We start from the raw sequence: 18,918 nt of genomic DNA on the forward strand, positions 1-18,918 counted from the left end.
TTGACCTCGTGATCCGCCCGCCTCGGCCTCCCAAAACGTTGAGACAGGCGTGAGCCACCACACTCGGCCTCAGGAAGCTTTCAATCATGGCAGAAAGCAAAGGGGAAGCTGGCAAGTCTCTTACATGGCAGGAGGAAGGGGGGTGCCGTAGGGGGGACCGTACTACACACTTTTAAACAACCAGGTCTTTTGAGAACTCAGTATCATGAGAACAGTACCCAGGTGGATGGTATTAAATTATTAGAAACTGCACCCATTATCTAATCATCTCCCACCAGGCACCACCTCCAACATTGAGGATTACAATTGAACCTGAGATTTAGGTGAGGACACAGATCCAAACCATATCAAGGTTCTTTTTATTTATTTATTCATTATTTATTTATTTTTTGGAGATAGGGTCTCACTCTCTTGCCCAGGCTGGGGTGCAGTGGTGCGATCTCAGCTCACTGCAGCCTCTATCTATCCAGGCTCAGGTGATCCTCCCACCTCAGCCTCCAGAGTAGCTGGGACCACACAGGTGCATTCCACCATGCCCAGCTAATTTTGTATTTTTTGTAGAAGCGGGGTTTTGTCGTGTTGCCCAGGCTAGCCTTGAACTCCTGGGCTCAAGTGATCCTCCCACCTTGGCCTTCCAAAGTGCTGGGATTATAGGTGTGAGCCACCATTCCTGGCTTATCTAGGTTTTTATCCCTCATTAAGTGGGATTCAAGGAGGCCCATCATGTCAGAATGCTGTGGGTTGGCAGGAGGCATCACAATGAAATTTTCCAAGTTCCCAAATTTGATATTCACATTACTACATATAATTTCTCAGGGAAGATAGGATTGGACACGATGGAAATATTTTGGTGAACCATTCGTTCCCTTGGGTTTCTTTCTCATTTGGTGAGTGTGGTTTACAATTATTGGAGCAAAAGTTTCCTGAATCTTTTTCTTGTTTCCATTTTATTGCATGGTAAAACACAACTTATCCACTTTCTTGTTAATGAGTATCTAGTTAGATTCCTGTTTTTTGGCTAATTCAAATAAAACTATGAATGTTTTTGTACCGGTCTTTTGGTGGGCAGTTGCTTTCCTTTCTCTTGGGTACATACCTAGGAAGGAGGGAAGTTGCTGGGCCACGGCATGGCCAGTTTTCTAAAACAGTTGTAGCAATTTATGTTGCTTTCTTTTTGAAAGGACAAAAGATTAAAGTTTGTCATTAGGCATTTTTACTGTCCGAGTATTTCACCCAAGCCTGTGTGAGTTAAGTCATTAATTACCAAACATCACAGACCTTTGGGATCACTTGCAGATAAATCTGAAAATAGTATAGACCTACCATATCATTCAAAAGACTTTAAAAAATATAAAAACCAAGCATCTTATTTCTCCCTCTATTGTCAATCTTGATTTACTTTCAAGACACACGGCCTTTGAAGAAACTTGTTCATGCCTTTGTAAATGGATTGTGTTGAGTACTGCTTCCTGTTGCTTACTGTTATGGAAACAAGTGTACTTTGCCTGTCAGTGATATTACTAGCTACTATTTGAGGGCTTGCAGTGTGTAACAGAATAAAGGACAATGCCCTTTTGAAATTTTAGTTCAGCCTAGTTCAGCATAAGTCAGCAAGTTTCAAACTGAGTTCTTGATATTTGCAAGGTTCTGTACTAGGCATCTCCATGTCCAAAGACCAATAAGAATGAATCTCCTAACCTCTTGACCTTGTCTAATGGGGATAGGAGGCACATACCATGATACAAGACCAACTATAATTGTCACTAGAATTGGAAATAAAGTGCTGCCGGGCTTCCATATCACAGCATATCACATTTTATTTGGGTTGCAGAGAGGGGAAGGTATCCTTGTAAAGTAAGCTTATCCAACCCGCGGTCTGTGGGCTGCATGTGGCCCAGGATGGCTTTGAATGTGGCCCAGCGCAAATTCGTAAACTTTCTTAAGACATGAGATTTTTTTTGCGTTTTTTTTTTCTTTTTTAGCTTATTGGTTATCGTTAGTGTTAGTATATTTCCTGTGTGGCCCAAGACAATTCTTCCAATGTGGCCCAGGGAAGCCAAAAGATTCGACACCCCTGCTGTAAAGCTTCATGGAAGGGTTGTGGTCTAAGAGGTCCATCTTGAAAGGATTTCAGTCGCAGCTGCAATATATGCCAGGTGAAGGGAATTGCTTGATGGAATCATGTAGCAGGAACATATAGTCTATACCAAGTGGTTCTCAGAGTGTGGTCCCCAGATGAGCAGCATCAGCATCACCTGGAAACTTGTTAGAAATGCAGACTCTTGGGCTCCACTCCAGACCTACTGATTCAGAAACTCAGAAATCCCAGAAACCTGGGTTTTAACTAGTTCTCTAGGTGATTGTGATGTATTAAAGTTTGAAAACCATTGGTCTATACTTAATTGGTCAGAGAATAGTTGAAGTAAGGTTTGAGAAAGGAAGTGATGAGAACAAGAAGGCAGGGGCCTTACCACAGAGACCTTGATCGAGTACTAGGGTGTGAGTATATGGGGCTGGGGAACCGTTAAGAGTGAAGGAAAGGACATCCTTGGAGTTTACTTTAGGAAGAGTGAGCCAACAAACTTTTTTTGTAAGATGAATTAAAACTAAAAGATACTGGAGGCTGGGTGTGGTGGCTCACGCCTATAATCTCAGCATTTTGGGAGGCCTAGGTGGGCGGATCACTTGAGGTCAGGAGTTCGTGACCAGCCTGGCCAACATGGTGAAACCCCGTCTCTACTAAAAATACAAAAATTAGCCAGGCATGGTGGCGTGCGCCTGTAATCCCAGCTACTCAGGAGGCTGAGGCAGGAGAATTGCTTGAACCCGGGAGGTGGAGGTTGCAGTGAGCCAAGATTGCGCCACTGCACTCCAGCCTGGGTGATGGAGCAAGACTGTGTCTCAAAAATAAAAAATAAATGAAAAAAATAAAAGATACCGGAAGCTGGGAGTAGCAGCCTTGGAAAGTGAAAGGAGCAACACAGCTGGGATGAGTGAGCCCTGACAGCTGGCTGGTCAAGTGTCAGGAAAGAGGCCATAGCCTCAGAAGCAGCTATGGTTCTGAACCTGGGTGTTGAGAGGATGGTGGTGCCTTTAGAAGCAGTGCAGGCAGAAGATGCAAAGGCCACATGGTGCAGGAAAATGGACAAGGGGGAAGAGGATGTTTTCTACAAATAATAGCTTCTTGCCCTGAATGTACAAGTTTAGTGTAAGAAATTCAGGTACTTGAGGGGACAGTGAAGAAGAATGCAGAATCACCTCAAATCCCACTTTACAGAGATTAGCAAAACATTTTTCTCTTTAAATATTTTGAGTATACATTTGTTTCTTTAAACTCAGCTTTGTATGCATGGAATTATACAATTCCGTAACAAATTTTCTCAGACAAATTGAATTTGAACACGTTAGTGTTCCACACATGAATGATCAGTGTGTGTTTGGAAATTGGTGGATTTTATATTTGGGAAACAGAATGTTTATACAAGCAGCTAATTGGTAAAGATTGCAATTTCATTATCCATGGTCATAAAAACATCCTGTCCACATTAGTTGTTACAGAGGAAATCTGGGGCAAAACAGTTTAAGATGCTTGGTATGCTGTTAGTCTGGGGAGAAGAACTGCAACTAAGAAGAAAAAAGATGAAACATTTGTGGCTTTTATTAGAATAGCAAGTTTATTCCAGTGTCTTACAAGAACTAATTAATATTGGGCATAAAATAGTCTCATTACATAGGTCAATACCAAGTTCCAAAGTTCTCCTTTAAAATAGGCAGTTAGCTCCTAGTGAATTTTATGAGCCACAAGCAAAAATGTGGAATAGTTTGCCCATTTTTTAGTTTTGTGACATGTATGACAGAATATACCATCTTCTTTAGTATGGTGTGTTTTTTTTTTTTTTTAGAAATTATGGGCAGAAACCTTTATATTTCTTTCTACCTGATTTGAATGTGAGTTCACATTTTCCCATACCTATGAGAGAGCACTAGATATTTTCCAGTTACTTTACTTATTACCAATCTGATAGGTTAAAACTGATTTCTCATTTTTGGTTTTTTTTTTTTTATTTAATTGATTACTATTGTGATGGAACAGTGCTTTTCTTTTTCTTCTTTTTATTTAAAATAGAGATGAGGTCTCACTAAGTTGCCTAGGATGGTCTGTAACTCCTGAGGTCAAGTGATCCTCCCACCTCAGCTTCCTAAAGTACTAGGATTACAGATGTGAGCCATCATGCCTGGCCAGGAACAAACAGCTTTTATTAGGTAATTGCATTTCTTTTGTGAAAGGACTGTTAATATCTCTTTGTCTGTTTTCTCTTTGGGTGTTTATATTATACTGATTTGTAAGATGCTAACATATTAAGGATATTCAGCTTTTGTCTTTCTCTTTTTATTTTACCACTTTTTTAAATCAAGAGGTGTACATACTCATTGGCTTTTTAAACTATGCCACAGTGAAGCATGGCAAACACTTCATAAGATATAGGAGATATTCAGTGAATTATCACAAAGCCAAACCTTATGTAACTTGACCTAGGTGATGACATAAACATTGCAAAACCCCAAAAGTCAGTAGTGTACCTAAGGCTGGGGGTGATAGGTGAGGTCTACCCCAGGTTCAGGCAATAACAAAGTGCATTTTCTTTAGGGAATTTAAAATCAGTAAAATTATTGACTAAGAGTTGGTCTGCTTTTTGTTATCATGTGTTGGCCATTTAAAAAATGTCAGTGTGTGTACATGTATGTATAATATCTGCTTTGTGGCTTAACTGTTAACTTTCTTTTTGACAAATAGAAGTTCTTAATTTTAATATAGTCCAGTTTATCTGTCTTTTCCTTTATGATGGGTGCTTGCTGTATCCACAAAGAGATATTCTTCTATATTATATTTAAGGAGCATTATTGTTTTGACTTTTATATTTAGGTCTGTAATCCACCTGAAATTAATATTTATGTATGGTGTGAGTTGGTGGTTAAGTTGAATTTTGTTTTCCCTTATAAATAGCCAAATGACAGTGTCATTTGAAAAGATCTGATTTGCAGTGCCAACTGTCTTGTATAGCAAGCATCCCTGTATGATCTATTTCTGGGCCTTCTGTTCATTCTTTTCATCTGCTTATCTAGTGACTGAGCTTTATAATATGTCCTGATCCAGAGAGAAAGTCTTTTTGTTATACTTCTTCAAGGACGTCTTGTTTGCCTTGGCTATTTGTATTTACGTATACATTTTTAAATCTTCTGCCGGGCGTGGTGGCTTATGCCTGTAATCCCAGCACTTTTGGGAGGCCGAGGTGGGCAGATCACTTGAGGTCAGAAGTTCGAGACCAGCCTGGCCAACATGGTGAAACCCCGTCTCTACTAAAAATACAAAAAAATTGGCTGGATATGGTGGCGGGTGCCTGTAATCCCAGCTACTCGGGAGGCTGAGGCAGGAGAATCCCTTGAATCCGGGAAGGGGAGGTTGCAGTCAGCCAAGATTGTGCCACTGCACTCCAGCCTGGGTGACAGAGTAAGACTCTGTCTCAAATAAATAAATAAATAAAATCAGCCTGTAAATTTCTATTAAAAATTTGTTAGGATTAATTGGGATGGTATTGGGTCTCTAGATCAATTTGGATAGAATTGACATCTTTACAGTGTTAAATTTCAAGAACGTGGGATATCCCTTCACTTTATTAGGTCCCTTTAATTTGTAAAAGTATTTTTTGTTTGTTTAATAGCGTTCTATGTAGAAGGTTTTCCACTTTTTATTTCTAGGAATTTGATACTTTTTGATGGTTTTAGGAATGGTATTAAAAATTCATTTCCTAGCTTTATTGCTGGTGTATAGAAATACTGTTGGCTTTTGAATATTAACTTTTGTATCCCTCAGCTTTGATAAGCTAATTTTTTCTGCTAGCTTATTTGTAGTTTGTTTTGGATTTTCTATTGTGTACAATCTGTGCAAAATGATAGGTTTTTTGGTCATTCCTAGCACTCATTTTTGTCTAGATTTCTACCTGTTCTCAGTGAAGAGATTTGTCTGAATTATATATAATCATTATTACTGGAAGCAGAAAGTCTTCCTAAATGAAAGATAAAAACTACACCCCATTCTCATTTCTGAATTATCTTTGAATTTAAACCCAAATCTCAAAGGTGCCTCAATCCCAGTGAAAGCTAATAGTATCTTTTGAGACAATGTTATAAATGTTCCTAATGGATTTATAAGCAAATCTTATGAAATCTTTAAAATTTAATTTTTTTGAGACAGGTTTTAATGTGTATCTCAAGGACTTAAAATGTGAAAGCTTATCAGTAGTTTAAAAAATTCTTCCAAGTAGTGAAGTCACTAGTGAAGCCATAAGGTGTCTCTGATGTGCTCATTTTTCTTTTCCTTTTTTTGAGACAGGGTCTTGCTTTGTCATCCAGGTTGGAGTGTGGTTGCTCATTGCAACCTCAGCCTTGAGCTCCTGGGCTCAAGGGATCCTCCTGCCTCAGCCTCCCAAGTAGCTGGGACTACAGGCACCTGCCACCATGCCCAGATAATTTTTTGTATTTTTTTGTAGAGACAGGGTTTCGCCATGTTGCCCAGGCTGGTCTTAAGCTCCTGGGCTTAAGCAGTCCTCCCACCTTGGCCTCCCAAAGTGCTGGGATTACAGGTGTGAGCCACCATGCCTGGCTCATTTCCTAGTCCTTGTTCTTATGAGCCTCCTACTGGAAGTACCCCCAGGGAGCTCTTCACATTTGCAGAGGGCATTGGCTTGCTTGGGTAATGCTCTGTGGTGCCAATAGAGATGCACTGCAGGAAGAACTCTGGAAACTTCGTGGGGAGAGAAGTGGCATATGAGTGTCATTATGGGCAAGTGTCAGGTAATGTTTTCCAGAGGAAAATACCAAATTGACTAGTTGTACGCCAGACACATCTGACAGTAATAACAGAGGCATACTCTGAATATGAACCTGTATAGCAGATGTACCTGACAGCAGTAACTTACTTAAGCATACCCCGAGAATGACCCTGAGGTCTAAGAACAGCTTGTGTTCATAGGGTACCTAACTAAGGAATCTGGCAGTGGCCAACCAGCAGGTTCATTCATTATCTATAAGGAACATCTGAGCCCCCAGGCCAGTCCTGTGGATCCTGGGCTTTGCAGGAAGATTGAGGATCTTTGTTTTGGGTTAAATGAAGGTTGCCAGGTGGAGGTTGATGGCGGAGGGTGCTAAGTCAAAATGCTGTATAAACTGCATGCTTTTTTACAAGTGGGATCAGTTCTTCTTTCTAGCCTGCTGCCACTGGACTGGATGGCCCTGCATGTAAGTTCCCTCAAAAACCCTACATCTTTTTCACTAGCTCTGGGTCTCTTCTTTGGCTTCTCAAACATGGTGCTGTCCCTATTGAAGTTAATAGGGGTTCAGGACAACATTAGTAATTTGATGAGTTGCAGCTGAGGGATCAGAGTATTGTCATAGGTTGTCCTGTAGCATTTTCATGCATGCTCCTTGTGAACTTGAGGAGTCTATAAGCTGCTGTAGTCAAGGAGGTCAACAAATGCTAAGCAGCCTCAGTAAAGGGATTGCAACTTAAAACAGCCCACTGTTGCAGGTTCATCTCCATGAAGGACCAGCAAGAGACAGTTACAATGAGCAAGGGCTCTGTTGACTATTTTGGGAATTAAGGGAGTGGGCAAGCAAAAGCTGTAATTGTAATTAGTGTTGTGGAAGGGGAATTATCCCCCACCTTTTTTTTGTCTTTCACTGCAGTTTACATGTCATAGGTGTTTGATTAATGTCAGTTGTATATGTGAATTGTTATGAAGACTTTAGAAAACTTTAGAAACTATTGTTAAGTGATGATTGAAATGTGCTCAGATTAAAAAAATAATTTTAGTATCTTCAACCAGTCTAGCTGGTTAAATAATTTTATTATTCCTGTAGATTAAACAATTTTAAATATCAAGTTTAGAGAAAAATCTTATTCTAATTTTGGAGTATGATTATATTTCAATTCAGTATGTAGTTTTCCAATTTGAAAAAAATAGCTATAGCTATAATTATAATCAGCAAATGAATGGGATCTGAGACTGATTTAAGTTAAAATTTGTGACCTTAAAGGAATTGATTCACAGTGTTCTGGATTCTTTTCAGAATGTGCTGATACTGTAAGTACAATTTTTCTTCATAGTAAGTGTAAATTAAATATAAACTCTATAGTAAACTCAAGCATTCTATAAGAAGCCATATAACGTGCTATTTCTTTCTTTTCCCAGTGGTGTTTTAGTGAATCATTAGTTGTATGTTTCTTTCTTGAGTTGGAGCTGAAGAAATCCTTCCCACTGGAAATATGAGTTCTATACCATTTTGTGGGTAGGGATCCAGCAGTGGGCCTTTAGTAAGCGTAAGCACTGGCTTTTGCATTTATACTTGTTTTTATAGAATAACACCATCTTGTAAAATGATTTGTTCCCAGAGTTTTTCTAGATACAGTACTTTTAAACACACCTTATGAATGTTCTTTTAAAATAAGTTATAAAGTGAATTATTTTGTAAAACAAGAGTTCTTGTATTAGCATGAATATCTCCTAATCTTCCCTCACCCCCAGTACTACTAGCTACTTCTAGGGTTGGGTTTTCAGATATAATCAATTTTCTTAGTCTTACATAGTGCTTTGGAGATTAGTACTCAAATCTCATATTGAAGTATGGTTCTTATTCATGGCAGATAATTTCTGTCTTTTCACTTTTGAGTTGTTTTTATACCCTTGAATATAGCAGGCTAACTATAGAATACCTAATGTCACAGTCATGAAAGAAATAGTTGATAATTTATAAAAGCTGTATGAAAATGTATATTAGACTTTTATGGTTGTTAAGGTCAAAAAGAAACTGAAGAATCTTTAGAAAAGGTCACAAAAAATCATTGAATAGGGCTGGGCGCGGTGGCTCACGCCTATAATCGCAGCACTTTGGGAGGCTGAGGCGGGCAGATCATTGGAAGTCAGGAGTTACAGACCAGCCTGGCCAACATGGTGAAACCCCGTGTCTACTAAAAATACAAAAATTAGCCAGACGTGGTGGCACACACCTGTAGTCCCAGCTACTTGCCAGGCTGAGGCAGGAGAATTGCTTGAACCTGGGAGGCGGAGGTTGCAGTGAGCTGAGATGGTGCCACTGCACTCCAGCCTGGGCGACAGAGTGAGACTCTGTCTCAAAAAAAAAAAAAAGGCCAGGTGCAGTGGCTCATGCCTGTAATCCCAGCACTTTGGGAGGCTGAGGCGGGCGGATCACCTGAGTTCGGGAGTTCTAGACCAGCCTGACCAACATGGAGAAACCCCATCTCTACTAAAAATGCAAAATTAGCCGGGCGTGGTGGTGCATGCCTGTAATTTCAGCTACTCGGGAGGCTGAGGCAGGAGAATCGCTTGAACCCAGGAGGCGGAGGTTTCAGTGAGCCAAGATCGTGCCATTGCACTCCAGCCTGGGCAATGAGAGCAAAACTCTGTCTCAAAAAAAAAAAAAAAAATTCATTGAATCAGCCCTACCAGTGTCTGGTTCAGGATTTGAATGCTTAGTATATATTCATTCCTTTTGGGGGAAAAGATATTTCTAATGACTACTTCATATGTTTTGTGTTTTTATAATTTTCTAGTTAGAATTCACGGGCTCGTTTCAGAGAAGACTTCTTTAAAATTACCAATTTTTGGTCCATTTGTCTTTTCTCTTAGCAAATCCCCAAATGACAAATTGATTAAAACAACACTTAGAATAAATACTGTAAGTTGTATTATTTAATATGTATTTTTTATGTGCCACATGTAGAGAAATGATTAAAGACCAAAGTAATGAAGCAGACTTTTTAAAGAATCACCTGACAGAAAGCAGAGAATATTTCTTACATATAGAAGTAAATGGGCTGGGTGCGGTGGCTCACGCTTGTAATCCCAGCACTTTGGGAGGCCAACGCAGGCGGATCACCTGAGGTCAGGAGTTAAAGACCAGCCTGGCCAACATGGTGAAATCCTGTCTCTACTAAAATACAAAAATTAGCCGGGCATGATGGCGGGTGCCTGTAATCCCAGCTACTTGGGAGGCTGAGATGGGAGAAGCGCTTGAACCCAGGAGATGGTGGTTGCAGTGAGCCGAGATCGCACAGCTGCACTCCAGCCTGGGCGGCTGAGTGAGACTCCATCTCAAAAAAAAAAAAAAAGAAGAAAAGAAAGAAAAGAAAAAGAAGTAAATGGATGAGGTGAACCTCATTATCTTAGGAACATTTTAGCTTAATAGTAACAGGAAAATAGCTTTCAGAATGGGTTTAATCAGAATAATTAAACCCATTCGGTCTGTACTGCTGGATTACAAATTAATTGCTGAATTTTGAGTACATTACTGAGAATTTGGTCAGAGAAATAGAACCACTGTGAGTGTTATGGGTAAGGAACTTATATGGTAATCAGACTGTACACAATTATAAGAGGTGCTGGGGATGGGAATATCTATCTGAAAAAGGAAAGACCTGAAAAAATCACTAATAGATCCTCCTGAGGTACTGGTACAGGTTGATAAATGAGAGCTTACTGGGAAAATTTTAAGAAGCCAAATGTGTACAGTCACCAAAGTAGGCATGCAGAAAGGCTTTTTTCTGGAGAGTTCTGTGGAAGGCTGTTTCCTCCATGTAGCTACTGCCTCTGTGGGTCCACAGCCAAGCATTTGTTGTTGGGTCTTGCTCTATTGTTGGTCAGATCAGAAGAAGAGCTGGACACAGAGGGGACAAGAGGAGAGCAGGGACAAGCTGGAAACTGCCACACACGTCTGCATTTGTCATCACCCTGTGTGACCTTCATGAAGACCTTGTAAGAATTTGGCCATCTTGAACTTGGTGTACTGTGCAGGAAAGGGAATTCTGGGAAACACAGTTCCCGGCTTGATCAAGTTCGCAAGAGATTGATCCACTACATTGAGCTTTCCATTTTGAGCATCTCAAGTCTTTTTTTAATGTGTGGTTAAAAATTTTTATTTTTTATTTTTATTTTTTGTGGGTACATAGTAGGTATATATATTTATGGGGTACATGAGATCTTTTGATACAGGTATACAATGCATAATAATCATATCAGGGTAAATGGAGTATTCATTACCTCAAGCATTTATCCTTTCTTTGTGTTACAAACAATCCAGTTATACTCTTTTAGTTATTTTTAATTTTAACTTAATTTTATTAATTTTTTTTGAGACAGGGTCTTGTTCTGTTGCCCAGGCGGGAGTGCAGTGGTGCAATCACAGCTCACTGCAGCCTTGACCTCCAGGGCTCAAGCCATACTCCCACTTCAGCCTCCTGAGTAGCTGGGACTGCAGGCTTGCATTGCCACACCCAGCTAATGTTTGTAATTTTTGTAGAGACAAGGTCTCCTTATGTTGTACAGGCTGGTCCCATAACTCCTCAGCTCAAGCAATCCCCTACCTTGGCCTCCCAAGCAATCCCCTACCTTGGCTGGGATTACAGGTGTGAGCCACTGTGCCCAGCCTAGTTATTTTATTTTTATCTTATTTTGTTTCAGTTTATTTATTTTATTTTATTTTTTATTGTTTTTTTGAGATGGAGTCTCACTCTGTCACCCAGGCTGGAGTGCAGTGGCATGACCTCAGCTCACTGCAACCAGCTCCTCCCGGGTTGAAGCAATCCTCCAGGCTCAGCCTCCCAAGTAGCTGGGATTACAGGTGGGCGCCACCACACCTTGCTAATTTTTGCATTTTTAGTAGAGACAGGAGTCTCACCATGTTGGCCAGGCTGGTCTCGATCTCCTGACCTCAAGTGATCCACCCACTTTGGCCTCCGAAAGTTCTGGGATTACAGGCATGAGGCACTGTGCCTGGCTGCTGCCTAGTTATTTTAAAATGTACAATAAATTATCGTTGACCATAGTCACCCTGTTGTGCCATCAATTATTCATTTTGTCTAACTATATTTTTGAACCCATTGAGTGTCTCTTTTGGCCTCATCTCATCAGTAGATGATAGCAATGTTAAAATACTTTGAGCCTCAAGATTTTCATTTCCTGATGGTATTTACTGAGGAATTTAAAATGCTGTACTTTGGATAGCTTTTGTTCTTTTACTTATTAACACCATGGCCTTTCCCTAGTGTATTTTACCATACAGTGCATCTGTATCTTATTTTCTGACTTTTCTCATTGTTGTTAAAGTTTTACAATCCCAGTAAATGAATTCCAGGCCAGATATCATCATTTCAGTTTTGGAGAGGAAAACGAGTACAAACTTTAAGTAGGAGTAACTTTACAGTCTTTGGTGGATTTAGGTTAAAAATACCCAAGCATGCCATAAGACATTGTGCTGTCCTTCTGAAACGATAATATTCCACTCTAGCAATAATGAATAAAAGGTGATGACCTTTTTCAGGAGATCTAAATTTGTGTACTTCTAGGCTCTTTGAAATACAGAGCATCAAAATTTTGTTAGCTAGGTTGATATATTCAGCCAGCAAAATTAAGTGGTTTGCTGTTCTCTAACTCTGTGACACATCGTTTGTGTTCTGGGTCTATACCTTCTGTCTTCTGCAGTGCAAGTATAACGTACATGCTTGATAGTTTCTGATTTTTTTTTTTTTTAAATATGGATGATCTGACAGGGTGTAGGGGATTTTAGGGCATGATAAGATATAGAAAGTGCTGAAAATAGTTTTCATTTATTTCCTTCCTGCAATCCATAATGGGGGGGGGGTTCATTTGCCTCTCTCCCATTTAATTTTTCCTCTTTAGGGTTGGAGAATCTCTTCTAATTTTTTTTTTTTTTTTTTTTTTTTGAGGCAGGATCCTGCTCTGTCACCCAGGCTGAAGTGCAGTGGCGTGATCTCGGCTCGCTGCAACCTCTGTCTCCTGGATGCAAGCCATTTTCCTGCCTCAGCCTCCTGAGTAGCTGGGACTACAGGCACATGCCACCACGCCTGGCTAATTTTTGTATTTTTAGTAGAGAGATGGGGGTTTCACAATGTTGGACAAGCTGGTCTCCAGCTCCTGACTTGAAGTGATCCGTCCGCCTCGGCCTCCCAAAGTGCTGGAATTACAGGCGTGAGCCACTGTGCCCGGCCCTCTTCTAATTTCTTTTAAGAGCATTCACTGGTAATAACTGAAGTATCCTGGAGAGTTACATGAACCTCTTAGATGTAGTCATAGAATATTTAATATATTCTGTTGGCTTCTAGTATCTGTTCACTTTTAGAATAGTACAGTATTTTTTTTTTCCCAGTAGGTGCTTGTCACCCAGGTAAACACTACATTTTCCAGTCTCCTTTAAAGCCAGGTGTGGTAGAGGATTAAATCTTGTCCAGTAGGATATGAATGAAGATGTTGGGTACATCTTGGGTGTTTTGCCCTAAAAGGAGTGGAGTTTTGCCCTCCCTGTCCTCCACTTTTCCCCCTTCTCTGTGGCTGAGATATGGGGAAATTGGTGAGAGTTGAGTTAGATATCTCGGACTGTGATATGGACAGTGCTGGAACCACTTACCTGGACTTTTACATGAAAGAGAAAAATGAACTTCTCTCTTTTTTTTTTTTTTTTTTTTTGGAGACTCAGTCTTGCTCCATCACCCAGGCTAGAGTGCAGTGGCGTGATTTCGGCTCACTGCAACCTATGCCTCCCGGATTCAAGTGATTCTTGTGGCATTTTTAAAAGACCTGGGGGTGGGGAGAGGGGATTGTGTCTGAAAAGTAGGCCATCAGGGGAACTTCAGTTCTTTTTTTTTTTTTTTTTGAGACGGAGTTTCACTCTTGTCACCCAGGCTGGAGTGCAGTGGTGTGATCGCAGCTCACTGCAACCTCTGCCTCCTGGGTTCAAGTGATTCTCCTGCCTCAGCCTTCTGAGTAGCTGGGATTACAGGCACGTGCCACCACGCCTGGCTAATTTTTGTATTTTTAGTAGAGACGGGGGTTCACTATGTTGGCCAGGCTGGTCTCTAACTCCTGACCACAGTTGATCCACCCGCACCGTCCCAAAGTGCTAGGATGACAGGCGTGAGCCACCGTGCCTGGCCCTGGGAACTTTGGTCTAATGAAATAAAATTTCTGCAAATTAAAGTGTTCGTTTTTGTTACCTTGATAGCATTAGTCTAGACTTTCTTCATTTTTACAAGACCATGAGGAGATTATTCATGGTATAGTATGGTAACAGAAAAATTGTAAGGTTGTGGTATGTGTTGATTATTTCCCCGAAAACCATCCTATTTTCATCTCTGTTGCCTCTACCTTTATTAAGGTACATAAGTCCCCAAGTTTCTACCTCCTCCGAACCATTTTCCCTCATCCTCAACAATCCTTTCTGATATAGAAGTTTATCCGACTTGTGGTATGACTGTTGTCCTTAAAACCTTCAATAATTTCTAATGCCTGAGGACCAAAGTAAACAGTTTATAACAAACAACAATCAAACACACCTTGTAGCAATCAGTATAACAATGCCCTTTTACAGCAGATTAAATTGTTGAGGTGACTTGTTCGAAGTAGCAGAGGAAGATAAAAGCATAAGCATGTTTTGCTGTACAGAATTGTGAAAATGGAATCCCTGTTCCTAGGGACCTTAACTTTTAGTAGTGGAAAAGCAGTTTAGGCAGGCAGATAATTCAGAGATTTGGTATTGTTTAGTCCAAAGTTAGTGTTTGAATGAATATAAGGTAGTGAATGAAATTTGGAGAATCTGTTCTTAAGACTTTTAAAAAGAAGTTAAATAGTATTACCTTAAATATAGGAACACATTTTCTCATTTTGTATTCTTTGAATTTTTATTTATTTTAAACTTTGTAATTATTATTATTATTATTATTTTTTTGAGACAGAGGCTCACTCTGTTGCCTAGGCTGGAGTGCAGTGGCAATCTCAGCTCACTGCAACCTCCGCCTCCTGGGTTCGAGCAATTCTCTCCTGCCTCAGCCTCCTGGGTTCGAGCAATTCTCTCCTGCCTCAGCCTCCTGAGTAGCTAGGATTACAGGCACGCACCACCACACCTGGCTAATTTTTGTATTTTTAGTAGAGACAGGATTTCACCATGTTGGCCAGGCTGGCCTCAAACTCCTGACCTCATGTGATCCGCCCACCTTGGCCTCCCAAAGTGCTGGGATTACAGGCGTGAGCCACCACACTTGGCTTAAATTTTGTAATTTTTATTTCTTTTCTTTTCTTTTTTTCTTCTTTGTTTTTTTGAGACAGTGTCTTGCTCAGTTGCCCAGGCTGGAGTGCAGTGGCACAATCACGGCTCACTGCATCCTTGACCTTTTGGGCACAAGCAATCCTCCCACCTCAGCCACCTGAGTAGCTGGGACCACAGGCATCTCCAACCATGCTTGGCTAATTTTTAAAAATTTTTTTATAGACTCAGGGTCTCCCTGTGTGGTCCAGGCTGGCCTCAAACTCCTGGGCTCAAGCCATCCTCCTGCCTCTGCTTCCCAAAGTGCTGGGATTACAGGCATGAGCCACTGTACCTGGCCTGAACTTTGTAATTTTATAAGAACATTTTAAGAAAATGCTAATTGGAAAATTATCATCTCTACTCTTTTTCCTGTCAAATATACATCATTTATAATTTATTTTAGCCTTCTAATACTTAGTATTAATACAGTGAGAACTGGTGGTGGTACTTGAGTGTTCCAAACTCAGTCTACTGCTTTTCTTGGAAAAGATGATGAAAATAACTACTTTAATGTTTGTGGTTATTGCTCTTTTCTAGTATCTGAATTTTAAAAATACATTGTATAGAGTTATGTTTACTCATATAACAAATTTTAGATTTTGTTCTTACAGTGTATTTCCAAGACAAGTAACATTACTATTCCTATTTCTTAGTAGCTTGTATAACTCAAGATCAGAAAATTTATATTGATCAGACCTTGAAATCAGGATTAAGCATTCATATTTGAACAGAGGATAGGTTTCTTGAGTATTTTCTCTGTAGTTCATTCCTTATGTATTCCTTACTGTGCTCATCCAAATTTTCTCATTTCTTTGGTTCAATTTTCAGTACTTTGTGAGCTCTCTCATTAGGTGCAATATGTTTATCATTTTTATCCCTTCCTGATGGATTGACTCTTAATGTCCTTCTTTATCTTTTTTTAATTTTTGAGATGGGGGGTTTCACTGTGTTGCCCAGGCTGGAGTGCAATGGTGTGATCTCATCTCACTGCAACCTTCGCCTCCTGGGCTCAGGCAGTCCTCCTGCCTCAGCCTCCTAAGTAGCTAAGATCATAGGCATGCACCACTATGCCCGGCTACTTTTTTGTATTTTTGATAGAGACAGGTTTTCACCATGTTGCTCAGGCTGGTCTCGACCTCGTGCGCTCAAGTGATTCACCTGCCTTGGCCTCCCAAAATGCTGGGATTACAGGTGTGAGCCACCATACCCAGCATCCCTCTTTACCTTTACTAATTGATTTTTGATTACCAATTACTGATTATTGGTTATTGATAGTGATTATTAATAAAGTCCACATTCAGATTTTTTTAGTTTTTTACCTTATACTTTTAAAAGTCTTAACATCTAGTTTGTTTGATTTTAATATGGCCATTCCAACTCTCTTATGCATGTATATCTTTATCCTTTCAATTTCAACTTATTTATAGCTGAATGTAAAATATGCCTGCCATAGACAGCATATAGTTGAATCTTTTTTTTTTTTTTTTGAGACGGAGTCTCGCTCTGTCGCCATGCTGGAGTGCAGTGGCACAATCTCAGCTCACTGCAACCTCCGCCTCCCGGATTCAAGCGATTCTCCTGCTGCCTCAGCCTCCTGAGTAGCTGGGACTACAGGCATGTGCCACCATGCCCAGCTAATTTTTGTATTTTTAGTAGAGATAGGGTTTCACCATGTTGGCCAGGATGGTTTCGATCTCTTGACCTCGTGATCCGCCCACCCTGGCCTCCCAAAGTGCTGGGATTACAGGCGTGAGCCACTGCACCTGGCCCTGAATCTTGTTTTTTATTTTTTATTTTTATTATTATTTTTTGAGATGGAGTCTCGCTCTGTCACCCAGGCTGGAGCACAATGTTGTGAGCCGGATTCAAGAGATTCTCCTGTGTCAGCCTCCCGAGTAGCTGAGACTGCAGGCAAGTGTCACCACACCTGGCTAATTTTTGTATTTTTAGTAGAGATGGTGTTTTGCCATGTTGGCCAACCTGGTCTTGAACTCCTGACTTCAAGTGATCTGTCCACCTTGGCCTCCTAAAGTGCTGGGATTACAGACATGAGCCACTGCGCCTGGCTGAATCTTTTTAAAATCCAGTCTGACAATCTTTGCATTTTGATTGGATTGTTTAATCCTTTCACATTTAATATAGTTATTGATATGTTTGGATTTACATCTATTATTTTGCTGTTTGTTTACTGTATTTTTCATTTTTTTGTTTTGTTTTTCTGTTTCTCCTTTACTGTTTTATTTTATATTAAGGGAAAAATTTCAAGTGTAACATTTTAATTTCTTTAATGATTTTTTTTTAGTTTTTTTGAAGTTATTTTCTTAGTGTTGCTCTAGGACTTACCACATACATGCTTATCAGAATCTACTTCAGATGTATGCTAACTTAACTCCAGTAAGATATAGAAACCGTTCCTTCCATGTAGCTCTATTCTCTCTTCCTTTTTGTGATGTTATTATACACGTCTTATTTATGTTAAAACCTGAGATATGTTGTTAAAATGATAACTTTATATAATTTCATATTTTAAAGAAGCTGGGAGAATAAAGGAGAGGAAGTATATATTTGTAGTTTGTTATATTAACTTTCTTATTTACCATTTCTGGTTTCCTTAATTTTTGAAGAAATTTGAGTTACCATCTGGTATCATTTCCTTACTCCAGTATAGCTTTGTTCCCACCCACCTCCTTTGTGCTTTAGTGGCCCTTTAACAAAAATTCGTGTGGAGTCATGTTACTGTCTAGTGTCACTTGTTTTCAGTATGTAAAACTTCCTTTAGTATTTTTTTGTAAGTTGGATCTTCTAGCAATGAATTCTCTCAAGTTTTCATTTATCTGGGAATGTCTTTATTTTGCCATCATTTTTGAAACATAGTTTTGTTGAATATGAAATTCTTGGTTGACAAGTTTTTTTTTTCTTCTCTTTCATCGCTTTGAGTGTGTCATCTTACTGCCTTCCAGTCTCCGTTTGTTTCTTGTTTCTTTTTTTTTTTTTTTTTGAGATGGAGTCTCATTCACTTTGTCACCCAGGTTGGAGTGCAGTGGTGCTATCTCAGCTCACTGCAGCCTCTGCCTCCCGGGTTCAAGTGATTTTCCTGCCTCAGCCTCCCAAGTAGCTGGGATAACAGGCGTGCACCACCACACCTGGCTAATTTTTGTATTTTTAGTAGAGATGGGGTTTCACCATGTTGGCTAGGCTGGTCTCAAACTCCTGACCTCAAGTGATCTGCCCACCTCGGCCTCCCAAAGTGTTGGGAGTACAGGTGTGAGCCACCGTGCCTGGCCAGTCTCCATTGTTTCTAATCAGAAGTCAGCTATTAATTTTATTGAGGATTCCTCGTATGTGATAAGTTGTTTTTCTCTTGTTGCTTTTTTTTTTTCTTAAACATATATTTTGTTGTTGTTGTTGTTTTTGAGATGGAGTCTTGCTCTGTTGCCCAGGCTGGAGTGCAGTGGTGTGATCTTGGCTCACTGTAACCTCTCCCTCTCGGGTTCAAGTGATTCTCCTGCCTCAGCCTCCGGAGTAGAGTAGCTGGGACTACAGGTGTGCACCACCATGCCCCACTAATTTTTGTATTTTTAATAGAGACGGGGTTTCACTGTGTTGGCCAGGCTGGTCTTGAACTCCTGACCTCAAGTGATCTGCCTGCCTTGGCCTCCCAAAGTGCTGGTATTACAGGCATGAGCCACCACACCTGGCCTTAAATATATTTTTTGATATAGAGATGGGGTCCTGCTGTGTTGACCA

General features: G+C 40.1%; 1 protein-coding gene across 4 annotated transcripts in view; it reads left to right on the top strand.

Moving 5' to 3' along the window:
* Positions 1–18,918, top strand: part of CDKL5 (cyclin dependent kinase like 5) — a 227,464-nt gene that overhangs the window by 34,590 nt on the left and 173,956 nt on the right. The window contains exon 2 of one of the 4 annotated variants that reach the window (XM_054471951.1): positions 4,127–4,263. The exons of the other annotated variants lie outside the window; for them this stretch is intronic. The gene's annotated coding sequence lies outside the window, so the exon portion shown is untranslated. The remainder of the gene's footprint in view (positions 1–4,126; positions 4,264–18,918) is intronic. 4 annotated transcript variants of the gene reach the window in all.

This window comes from Pongo pygmaeus, chromosome X (assembly GCF_028885625.2).
Source record: "Pongo pygmaeus isolate AG05252 chromosome X, NHGRI_mPonPyg2-v2.0_pri, whole genome shotgun sequence".
Taxonomy (NCBI): domain Eukaryota; kingdom Metazoa; phylum Chordata; class Mammalia; order Primates; family Hominidae; genus Pongo; species Pongo pygmaeus.